Below are 12,720 nucleotides of genomic sequence, written 5' to 3'. Positions count from 1 at the left end.
ATATGATGTTTGTTTGGATGTTGAAGATGCCAGTCACAAGGGTAAACGAGCTGTACTACGTCTGAGTTCCTTCTAAAAGAATGCTGGCCACACGAGAACGGATCATAAACCTGCTATCAAGCTCGGGTCTTCACATTGAGATACATAGAATAGGGTGTCTATGAATAACTAATGACGCGTTTGGTTGCTCGCATCAAGCTGAACCAGGTCCACATGGGAAGAATTTGATTTGTTTGGTTGCTATGCTTAGTTGAATATCCAGTCATATGCTCTTGTATGATCACTCACTTGGTTGTTTGGTGATGAGTGCTAGTTATTACGCAATCATATCATTTTGAGTGCTCCACCAAGATGTATGTGACATGGAAGAGTAACCCATGATCCTAATCGATTGTGCATTTGCATTCATATGCAATTTTTTTAATAATGCACAAATTTAGGGGGAGCTCTTCCTTATCACAAACTTCTCAAAGCAATGATGTATATCATTCATTATATCTTTTGTCGAAGCTTTGATCTATATGTTGTCATCAATTAGCAAAAAGGGAGAGACTGAAAGTGCAACTAATCCTCGGGTGGTTTTAGTAATTAATAACAATATATATGTCATTGATCTAATGAACATTGATGATAGATTTCAGAAAAGATCAATGATTGGTATGTCAAGGACTAATGGATGTGGACCCATCAAAATGTCAAGGACAAGAATTGACTGCCCCAAGACTCTACATTTTTGGTTTAGTGATCCAACATCGCATTGAGTCCCTTAGGAAAGCCAATACTATTAAAGGGGGAGATGAGGTATTGTTGATGAGGTTGTTGCTCAACTACTTTGTGACATTGCTCCAAAAACCCTCAATCACTTTCTCAAATGCATATGTCCAAAACCCTAATTCTTCATTTTGGTCCCACCGATAACACCTATTCCGAACCCATCGAGATGATCATTCCATTGCCACAGCCAAAACCCTAGAAATTCGGTTTGACCGAAAAGGTTTTCGGTCCCATCGAGATGGCCTAACCAAGTTTCTGTAATGAAGTTGCTTCATTTTGGAATCACCAAGATGAACCAATCGGAATTTCCGAAACGAGGTCTTGCCCTAGCCATTGCATTTCGGTCACACCGAGTTGGTATAATCGGTCTCACAGAAACGCTTAACGGTCAAGTCTTTTACACTAGTCGGTCTCACCGAGATTTCATGTCGGTGCCACTGAGTTGGGTTAAAGACTTGTAACGGTTGGATTTTCGGTGTTGCCTATTTATACCCCTCCACCACCACTTACTCTTTAAGAGAGCCATCAGAACGAAACACAACTTCCACCATTCATTTTCTGAGATAGAACCACCTACTCATGTGTTGAGATCAAGAGATTCCATTCCTACCATTTGAACCTTGATTTCTAGCCTCTTCAAGTTGCTTTCCACTCCAATCCTTCTCCTACCCAAGCCAAATATGAGAGAGAGATTGAGTGTCGAGGAGACTATAATTTGAAGCACAAGAGCAAGGAGTTCATCACCAACACAAACATCTATTACCTTTTGGAGAGTGGTGTCTCCTAGATTGGTTAGGTGTCACTTGCAAGCCTCCAAGATCATGTGGAGTTGAACCAAGGATATTGTAAGGGCAAGGAGATCGTGTACTTTGCGAAGATCTACCCGAGTGAGGCTAGTCCTTCGTGGACGGAAGCCATGGTGGAATAGACAATGTTGCTTATTCGTGAACCCTTCATGGGTGGATCCCTCCGTGGACTCGCGCAGCCGTTACCCTCCGTAGGTTGAAGTCCCCATCAACGTGGACGTACGATAGCACCACCTACCAGAACCACGCCAAAAATCATCGTGTCTTCATTGCATTTGAAATCTCCAAACTCCTCCTTTACTTACATGTGCAATGTGTTACTTTCCGCCACTATACTCTTAGAATTGCATGTGTAGGGTGATACTAGACTTGGTAATTGCTAAAATTTGCCCACAACTAAAATTGGGAAAAGGTTAGACTTTTATTTGGTCAAGTAGTCTAATCACCCCCCCTCTAGACATACTTTCGATCCTACAAGCTCCAAAACGGTTCCTTCAGGAAGTATACGACACCATAGTGTTGCCACCTCCTGATCCAGGAATCGAGGTTTCACTCAGAGCATCAAAGGGATCAAAGAGGAAACTGCGACGGCGCCTTCAAGAAGGGGACAACACCATAGACGTCGTCGTCGTCGACCTGGCAGGGCCAGAATGGGCTTTCACCTCGGCAAGGCCTCTTCATCACCCAGACGAGGTACATGAAGCCACCGCTCGCAACACCACCATCACCGGTCGTCATACCCTGCCCACCATGCCACCCACACGACATTGGTAGCCAGAGCACACCCGAACCACGAGCTCCACCCACGAGCCCCATGGCTCCCACCACCAAGGCCGTCGCCCTGGCTTCCAAGCCCAACTCCACCCCACCTGAGATGCACAGATATGGCGAACAGAGATATGGGCGGAAAAAGACCCCTCTTGTACCACTCCTGGATGGCCCCTAGCCTCGAAAACCACCCCTAGGTCGGTCAGATCTGGCCACCACCGCCCTGTTCTGCCCCTCTCGGGCAAGGACAAGCTCCCCGGTGGGAGGCAAGGATGACTCCACAGCCCTCCTGGCGGTGAAGTCTTCCCTCAATGGTGGACGAAGGCTGGGAGAGGACTAGCCCTCTAGCGAAAGTAGCACACACACGCCGAGGGAATGAAGCACAGGTCGAAACGGCCCGCCCGTGGATGAGCCAAGGCCGGAGTAGAAGCCAACTGACGCCGTGGGAAGATCCATCGAGCCACCGTATAGCCACCGTGCCATGAAGAGGTAACCGCACCCGGACCTCACTGCGCCACTGCCGCCCATGGCTGGAGCAACACCCATGCCGCGGCTGCCCCTACCCGCGCCACCCACTAGATACCAGCCATGAGTACCGGCTGGGCACGCAACCACCCGAAGCCATTGCTTCGCAGCCACCACCCACCCCTAGAGATCAACCAAAGCTGAGGAAGGCTAGCGGAGGCCCTCCAGTGCGGCCTGCAGCCCCACTAGGCCCAGATCCGGACCAAGGGAGTAGCCACGGGAACGCAGCCGCCGCGATGCAGGCCGCTGCTAGGAGCGCCGTCGTGCCTCTGCACACCACCACCGTGAGCTACAACTGTAACACTTCCAGGCCTCGCACGCGCCTGCTGCCTCTGACGAGCCGGCCGCCCGCGTCTGTGTGAAGGAGAGAAGGCCCCCCCGCCGCCATCCGCCGCTAGGGGCTTTTCCCTGGCGGTTTCGGCCGGCGGCAGCGGCAGGGAAGGGAGGAGGGGGGCCTGTGGGCGAGGGTGGCGGCGCCGCCCGAGCCGTCCGCAGGGGGACGACGTGGGGGGCAAGAGGTGATGTGCTCTTTCTTACTTGCAGTACTAGTCCTGATGCTACATTCCATCGAACATGACCTAGATAGACCGGGCGCCGGTGCTGCCCGTGCTTGTTTGCGCCCATTCTATTCGCATCAATTCACACACCTCATGTCGGTGCCTTCCTTTGCGTAAATCGGCCCGAAATCACCCAATCGGCCTTCAGATTGTTGTCAGTTGCAGGTGGGACGGATGACGGCTTCCTTGTCGACAGCAGGTCGGATGAGCGCGCCAGAGGGGATGCATCCTCCTCGACGTCCACAACATCCTCCATTGGAACTTCCTTCACTGCCACTTCCTTCTCGTGTTGCTTCCGTCGTCGCTCCCTCCAGCTGAAGTTCTCTGCCTTGCAGCTCATTCCCACGAACGGGGCCCCCATGGACGACACCAAGGCATCATCCATGCCGGCGGTCGGGACGGGGTACCCGATGACGACATCTAGGGGCGGATGGGGGCGGCGGTGTGGATGGGGGAGCAAGGGAGGAGGACAACGGCGGTTCAGACACGGGAAATGGAGGACGTACGCGGGAGGAGGGCGCTAGATCTGATTGAGGGAGTCCTGGATTATGGGGTCCTCGGGGAGCCGGCCTATGTGACATGGGCCAGACTGATGGGCCGTGAAGATACAAGACAGAAGGCCTTCTTCCGTGTCCGGATGGGACTCCCCTTTGCGTGGATGGCAAGCTTGGCGTTCGGATGTGTATTTTCCTTCTCTATAAACCGACTTTGTGCAACCCTAGTCCCCTCCAGTGCTTATATAATCCGGAGGGTTTAGTCCATAGAGATCATCATAATCATACAGGCTAGACATCTAGGGTTTAGCCATTATGATCTCGAGGTAGATCAACTCTTGTAACCCCTATACTCATCAAAGTCAATCAAGCAAGAAGTAGGGTATTACCTCAATTAAGAGGACCTGAACCTGGGTAAACATCGTGTCCCCTGCCTCCTGTTACCTTAGATCCTGAGATGCATAGTTCGGGACCCCCTACCTAAGATCTGCCAGTTTTGACACCAACATTGGTGCTTTCATTGATAGTTCCACTGTGCCGTCAGTAGAAGGCTTGATGGATCCATCGATCGTCTACAACAACACCACCTTGAGGGAGACTTTTCTTCCCGGCCAAGTTTTCATATTCGGCAGCTTCGCACTGCGCGCCCACTCGATTGGCCACCTCGAGCAGATCGACAGCTATGCCCCTGGTCATCAAATCAGTTTTGGAAATCTGAACTATGTCGCTGATATCCGAGGGGACTTGATCTTCAAAGGGTTCGCGACGCCGACCACCGCTCTGGCCTTAGATCTGGAGCAAACTGCTAGGTCCGAAGATGGGAGCTCGGAACCCACCGGACTCTCTACAATTGTGGAGCTTACTACCGCAAATCCAGATAGGAATGTACTGTCGGCAAGCCTGGAGTCTATCCGAACTCCCCTCGTCACTGAAAGGCCGGACTCGACCCTGGATCCAAATTCTGGGCTCTCGAGGTCTGCAGCAAGCGAGCGCGACCAGGAGGCTTTCGCCTCACTTAGCGCCAAACACTCTTGTCTTTCCATTCAATCCTCGCCTTTAAACGAGGCTCTGGACCTAATGCAATCCCTTGCCATTATAGAGGAATCACTGCCGAACTACGCCCATCCCAGACAAGGGGCTGAGTGTGGGGAATTTTACGTCCCACCCACCACCCGCTTCATAGCCACTGTCGAGGACTTAACTGACATGCTTGACTACGCCTCCGAAGACATCGACGGTATGGACGACGATGCCGGAGACGAGCAAGGCCAAAACCCGTCATTCACCGGACATTGGACGACCACTTCCACATATGACGTGTACATGGTGGACACACCAAAATAGGATGACGGCAATGGCGGGAACGATCCAGTCGAGGACAAGCCCGATGAGGCACCACCAAAGAGTTGACGTCAGCGGTGCCGTTCAAAATTGCACCGCGAAAAAGACAGTAATGTCGGCACCGGAGACAATAACACTCCGGATAATGCCAAAGACCCCAAAGCCCCCATCGAACCAACATCCGAACATGATGATTGGGAGGAGGGGCAAGTCGACCCCGACGAACCGATCGGGAACAACGACTCGGAAGATCGTAACTATCTACCACTCTCCGAGGATGACGTGAGCCTCGGCGATGAAGACTTCATCGTGCCAGAGGAACCCCTTGAAAAAGAACGCTTTAAGTGCTAGCTAATCGCAACTGCGAGAAGCCTAAAAAAGAAGCAGCAACAGTTCCAAGCCGAACAGGATACGCTCAACGACAGATGGACTAAAGTCCTGGCAGCCGAAGAATATGGCCTCGAACGCCCAACAAAGAGCTACCCGAAGCGCAAGATGCTACCCCAATTCGACGATGAGGCCCTGGAGCCTATACCGCCAACACGTAACGCCACGGACGTACCTGACCGACCGCCACGTGGCCGGGACAGAGCGGCAACTCAAGCCGAACACCACCCCGCACCACCTCGCCGTAAAGGCAGAGAAGCAGCGGCTCTACGATACACCTACGACCTATGACATGACCTGGACAATAGAGCCGGTCAGACCAGATCAATCTATGGATCACGGGGGCGTGCCCTAGCACGAAAAGATGGCCATCAGGTCTGGCGCGACAAGCACAACCTTACCCGGGCCGAAAACCGCATACGGACTTCGTCTAAACTGCGTCGTGACGTTGCCCGATACAGAGGCGCCGCCCACCCCCTATGCTTCACCAATGAGGTAATGGAGCACCAGTTCCCAGAAGGGTTTTAACCCGTGAACATTGAATCATGCATACGACGGAACGACTGATCCCATGGTCTGGATCGAAGAGTTTCTTCTCCATATCCACATGGTTCGCGGTGACGATCTCCATGCCATCAAGTACCTTCCCTTGAAACACAAGGGACCAGCACGACACTGGCTAAACAGCTTCCTAGAAAACTCTATTGCTAGCTGGGAAGATTTGGAAGATGCCTTTAGAGACAACTTCCAAGGCACTTATGTCCGGCCCCCAGATGCCGATGACCTTAGTCACATAGTCCAGCAGCCCGGAGAGTCAGCCCGAAAGCTCTGGACCAGGTTCTTAATCAAAAAGGACCAAATTGTTGATTGTCCGGACGCCGAAGCCCTTGCGGCCTTCAAGCACAGCGTCCGGGACGAGTGGCTCGCCCGACACCTCAGCCAAGAGAAGCCGAAGTCCATGGCAGCCCTTACTGCACTCATGACCAGCTTTTGCACGGGAGAAGATAGCTGGCTAGCTCGTAGAAGCAATAGCACCAGCGACTCTGGCACCTCCGAAGTCAGAGACGGCAACGGTAACCACAACGCAACAAAAACAATCGTCAAAACAAAAATGACGATACCGAAGATACGTCGGTCAACGCCGGATTCAGTGGCCCTAACTCCGGTCAGCGGAAAAAGCCATTCAAAGGAAACAAAGATGGTCCATCTAGCTTGGACATAATACTCGATCGACCTTGCCAGATTCAAGGCACCCCTGACAAGCCTGCCAATCACACCAACCAAAAATGTTGGGTCTTTAAACAGGCCGGTAAGATAAACACCGGCAACAAGGGGAAAGGGGCGCCAAGAGAGGACGACGAAGAGCCTCGACCACCGAACACAGGGGGATAGAAGAAATCTCCCCCTGCCCCGAGGTAAAATCGGTGAATATGATATATGTCACTCACATCCGTAAGCGGGAGCGCAAGCGCGCATTAAGGGACGTCTACGCCATAGAGCCGGTCGCCCCAAAATTCAACCCATGGTGGGCGTGTCCGATCACCTTCGATCGAAAGGACCACCCGACCAGTATCCGTCATGGAGGTTCGGTAGCTTTGGTCCTTGATCCAATCATCGACGGATTCCACCTTACGCGAGTCCTTATGGACAGCAGCAACAGTCTCAACCTGCTTTATTAGGACACTGTCCGCAAAATGGGTATTGATCCGTCCAGAATCTAGCCCACTAAAACTACCTTTAAGGGAGTAATACCTGGTGTAGAGGCCCACTGCATGGTCTCAATAGCATTGGAAGTCGTCTTAGGTTCGCCAGACAACTTCTGAAGTGAAGACTTGATCTTCGATATCGTCCCCTTCCGCAGTGGCTATCACGCACTGCTCGGACAGACCGCTTCGCCCGTTTCAATGCGGCCCCGCACTACGCTTATCTAAATCTCAAGATGCCCGGACCACGTGGTGTCATAACGGCCAATGGAAACATGGAGCGCTCCCTCCATACTAAAGAGCACACCGCAGCCCTCGTAGCCGAGGTGCAGTGTGGCCTTATCAACCGCATACTTCATCGGCCATCAAGCTATCGGACAATGTTAAACGAGTCCAGTCTGTTCTGCATATCGACAGCTCGGTAACTCCAGAGCTAGACTAGCAGTTTCGCCTCCGTCGATCGCCCCACACATCCGCAAAGTTTGTACCGCGTGTGCATAATTATGCACTCAAAATACCTTGGGCATCAATGGAGGCACAATATGGACAGGTCTATAGTACGGTTTGACCCTATACGACCTCGTCCTTGTTCTTTGATCATTTTTTCTCCTTTACCACAGGTGCATTAAAACCTATCCACTCTTCGGACTTACAAGGAATCTCTTTGAGCCCGGTTTCTACAGATAACCGAAGGCTATTCCTCTCAAAGAACCTTCTCTCCAAGGCGAAAGCAGCGCAAACGTGCGGCAGGATGTCCGAAGGATTTTCCAGACCAAATTTTATTCAAGGACCTATATAGAGCTCTTCCCCCTATTCTTAAACCGCTGGCATGTAAAATGGCCTTTATGATTGTGGTACCCTCTGTAAGATCACGTTTTGACGTATCAATCAGACTCTAATGAAGATAGTTTTTTCCAATCTTATTCGGTATTGACTTATTTCAGAAACTATATTTTGTCTCCATAGCTGTTTCAATCATACAGCTCGGCACAAATTACCAGGGGCTCTATGTGGCCGCATATGCATTGCCAAACAAAGTCCGAATAGATTTATAGTACACTTTGGCATCCCGAACATGGCATTATATGCATAGGCTCCGAAGCATGTCTTTGGTCAATAGTTGGGTTGCCCGGCTCCTGTGTTTGCTACCTTACGTTCCATTTGTTCGCTAAGATAGTAAAGGGAGAACTACTGTGATTGTGTTTCTGGTTCGCCCGGTCAAGCACCTCAGTAGAGAAAGCCGAAAACTGACTGTCATGATGAGGCGAGAGCTGGTCAGCCATTCGGCGACTTACTAAATCTCTAGCGATTTTTTCTGTATTACACGAATGACTGGTTTTTTTCCAGTCATGTGCGTAACGCATCCACATTTGGATAGCCGCGTACACACGAGGGGCTACCTTATAGCCCCATCATCAAACTCCTATGGCTAAGTGAGAGTGATAAAGCCGCATAGCCCGATTGCCTGGTTCGCCGCACTGACACCTCCTTTACGGACCAAGACGTTGGGTCAAGTGTGATCATGTGTTATTCCGAACACCCCCGTAGTATCTACGTGGGGGCTGATGTCGACGACTGGCAAACTCTTAGTAATACAAAAAGGCCGCATAGGAGGAAAAAACTTTTCAAACAAAGGCACAAATATATTACAAAGCCTTAATACATAATAAAATGTCTGGGCAGTTCAGGTACATTCACTCGAACATAATGTCCTTTGAGCACCGACCCTCTATCAAGAGGGCACCCTCTAGGATGTCTTCAAAGTAGCACCCGGGCATATGGTGGTCCTTGCCTCCGGTAGGGCCCTCGACTGCCACAACGGCGGCCTTCATCTTCGCCCAGGGCATCTTGACCTGGGCGAAGGCATCCGCGCACCTTCTATGCACGCTGATCGCTTGACTGTGTCAATTCAGGGCAGTGCATTGATGATTCACTGCACTAGGCCAAAATAGCTGCTCGTAATGGGTTCGGTTGGCCATAGCTGGACTATGACGTCCTTCATGGCTGCTCCGGACATCTTATGCAGCTTGGCCCACTGCGTCATCGGGTCGTTCAACGACGCTGGGCGCTCCTACTGAAGGAAATATGCCCTAGAGGCAATAATAAAGTTATTATTTATTTCCTTATTTCATGATAAATGTTTATTATTCATGCTAGAATTGTATTAACCGGAAACATAATACATGTGGGAATACATAGACAAACATAGTGTCACTAGTATGCCTCTACTTGACTAGCTCATTAATCAAAGATGGTTATGTTTCCTAGCCATAGACATGTGTTGTCATTTGATTAACAAGATCACATCATTAGGAGAATGATGTGATTGACTTGACCCATTCCGTTAGCTTAGCACTTGATCGTTTAGTATGTTGCTATTGCTTTCTTCATGACTTATACATGTTCCTATGACTATGAGATTATGCAACCCCCGTTTACCGGAGGAACACTTTGTGTGCTACCAAACATCACAACATAACTGGGTGATTATAAAGGAGCTCTACAGGTGTCTCCGAAGGTAAATGTTGGGTTGACGTATTTCGAGATTAGGATTTGTCACTCTGATTGTCGGAGAGGTATCTCTGGGCCCTCTTGGTAATGCACATCACCATAAGCCTTGCAAGCAATGTAACTAATGAGTTAGTTACAGAATGATGCATTACGTAACGAGTAAAGAGACTTGCCGGTAACGAGATTGAACTAGGTATTGGATATCGATGATCGAATCTCGGGCAAGTAACATACCGATGACAAAGGGAACAACGTATGTTGTTATGTGGTTTGACCGATAAAGATCTTCATAGAATATGTGGGAGCCAATATGAGCATCCAGGTTCCACTATTGGTTATTGACCGGAAACGTGTCTCGGTCATGTCTACATTGTTCTCGAACCCGTAGGGTCCGCACGCTTAAGGTTTCGATGACAGTTATATTATGAGTTTATGAGTTTTGATGTACCGAAGGAGTTCGGAGTCCCGGATGAGATCGGAGACATGACGAGGAGTCTCGAAATGGTCGAGACGTAAAGATCCATATATTGGAGGACTATATTCGGACTTCGGAAAGGTTCCGAGTGATTCGGGTATTTTTCGGAGTACCGGAGAGTTACGGGAATTCGCCGGGGAGTATATGGGCCTTATTGGGCCATACGGGAATAGAGGAGAGAGGCCAAAAGGAAGGAGGCCTGCGCCCCCCCTCTGGTCCGAATTGGACAAGGGGCGCAGCCCCCCTTTCCTTCTTCCTCTCCCCCTCTTTCCCCTTCTCCTACTCCAACAAGGAAGGAGGGAGTCCTACCCCCGGTGGGAGTAGGACTCCCCTTGGCACGCCCCCTCCTAGGCCGGCCTCCCCATCCCCCCTTGCTCCTTTATATACGGGGGCAGGGGGGCACCTCTAGGCACAACAACAATTGATCCCTTGGATCTCTTAGCCGTGTGCGGTGCCCCCTCCACCATAGTCCACCTCGATAATATCGTAGCGGTGCTTAGGCGAAGCCCTGCGACGGTAGAACATCAAGATCGTCACCACGCCATTGTGCTGACGGAACCCTCCCTCGACACTCGGCTGGATCGGTGTTCGAGTGACGTCATCGAGCTGAACGTGTGCTAGAACTCGGAGGTGCCGTAGTTTCGGTGCTTGATCGGTCGGGCCGTGAAGACGTACGACTACATCAACTGCGTTGTTCTAACGCTTCCGCTTTCGGTCTACGAGGGTAAGTGGACACACTCTCCCCTCTCGTTGCTATGCATCACTATGATCTTGTGTGTGCGTAGGAAAATTTTGAAATTACTACGTTCCCCAACAGTGGCATCCGAGCCTAGGTTTTATGCGTTGATGTTATATGCACGAGTAGAACACAAGTGAGTTGTGGGCGATACAAGTCATACTGCTTACCAGCATGTCATACTTTGGTTCAGCGGTATTGTTGGATGAAGCAGCCTGGACCGACATTACGCGTACGCTTACGCGAGACTGGTTTTACCGCCGTGCTTTGCACACAGGTGACTAGCGGGTGTCTGTTTCTCCAACTTTAGTTGAACCGAGTGTGGCTACGCCTGGTCCTTGCGAAGGTTAAAACAACACTAACTTGACGAACTATCGTTGTGGTTTTGATGCGTAGGTAAGAACGGTTCTTGCTCAGCCCGTAGCAGCCACGTAAAATTTGCAACAAGAAAGTAGAGGACGCCTAACTTGTTTTTGCAGGGCATGTTGTGATGTGATATGGTCAAGACGTGATGCTATATTTTATTGTATGAGATGATCATGTTTTGTAACCGAAGTTATCGGCAACTGGCAGGAGCCATATGGTTGTCGCTTTATTGTATGAAATGCAAACACCCTGTAATTGCTTTACTTTATCACTAAGCGGTAGCGATAGTCGTAGAAGCAATAGATGGCGTAATGACAACGATGCTACAATGGAGATCAAGGTGTCGCGCCAGTGACGATGGTGATCACGACGGTGCTTCGGAGATGGAGATCACAAGCACAAGATGATGATGGCCATATCATATCACTTATATTGATTGCATGTGATGTTTATCCTTTATGCATCTTATCTTGCTTTGATTGACGGTAGCATTTTAAGATGATCTCTCACTAAAAATTATCAAGAAGTGTTCTCCCTGAGTATGCACCGTTGTGAAAGTTCTTCGTACTGAGACACCACGTGATGATCGGGTGTGATAGGCTCTACGTTCAAATACAACGGGTGCAAAACAGTTGCACACGTGGAATACTCAGGTTAAACTTGACGAGCCTAGCATATAACAGATATGGCCTCGGAATACAGAGACTGAAAGGTCGAACGTGAATCATGTAGTAGATATGATCAACATAGTGATGTTCACCATTGAAACTACTCCATCTCACGTGATGATCGGACATGGTTTAGTTGATTTGGATCACGTGATCACTTAGATGACTAGAGAGATGTCTGTCTAAGTGGGAGTTCTTAAGTAATATGATTAATTGAACTTTAATTTATCATGAACTTAGTCCTGGTAGTATTTTGCAATTATGTTATAGATCAATAGCTCGCATTGTTGCTTTCATATGTTTATTTTGATATGTTCCTAGAGAAAACTATGTTGAAAGATGTTAGTAGCAATGATGCGGATTGAATCTGTGATCCGAGGTTTATCCTCATTGCTACACAGAAGAATTATGTCCTTGATGCACCACTAGGTGACAAACCTATTGCAGGAGCAGATGCAGACGTTATGAACGTTTGGCTAGCTCAATATGATGACTACTTGATAGTTTAGTGCACCATGATTAACGGCTTAGAATCGGGACTTCAAAGATGTTTTGAACGTCATGGACCATATGAGATGTTCTAGGAATTGAAGTTAATATTTCAAGCAA

The sequence above is a fragment of the Triticum dicoccoides genome, chromosome 6B (assembly GCF_002162155.2).
Source record: "Triticum dicoccoides isolate Atlit2015 ecotype Zavitan chromosome 6B, WEW_v2.0, whole genome shotgun sequence".
NCBI classification, from domain to species: domain Eukaryota; kingdom Viridiplantae; phylum Streptophyta; class Magnoliopsida; order Poales; family Poaceae; genus Triticum; species Triticum dicoccoides.
This window is presented reverse-complemented; position numbering follows the sequence as displayed.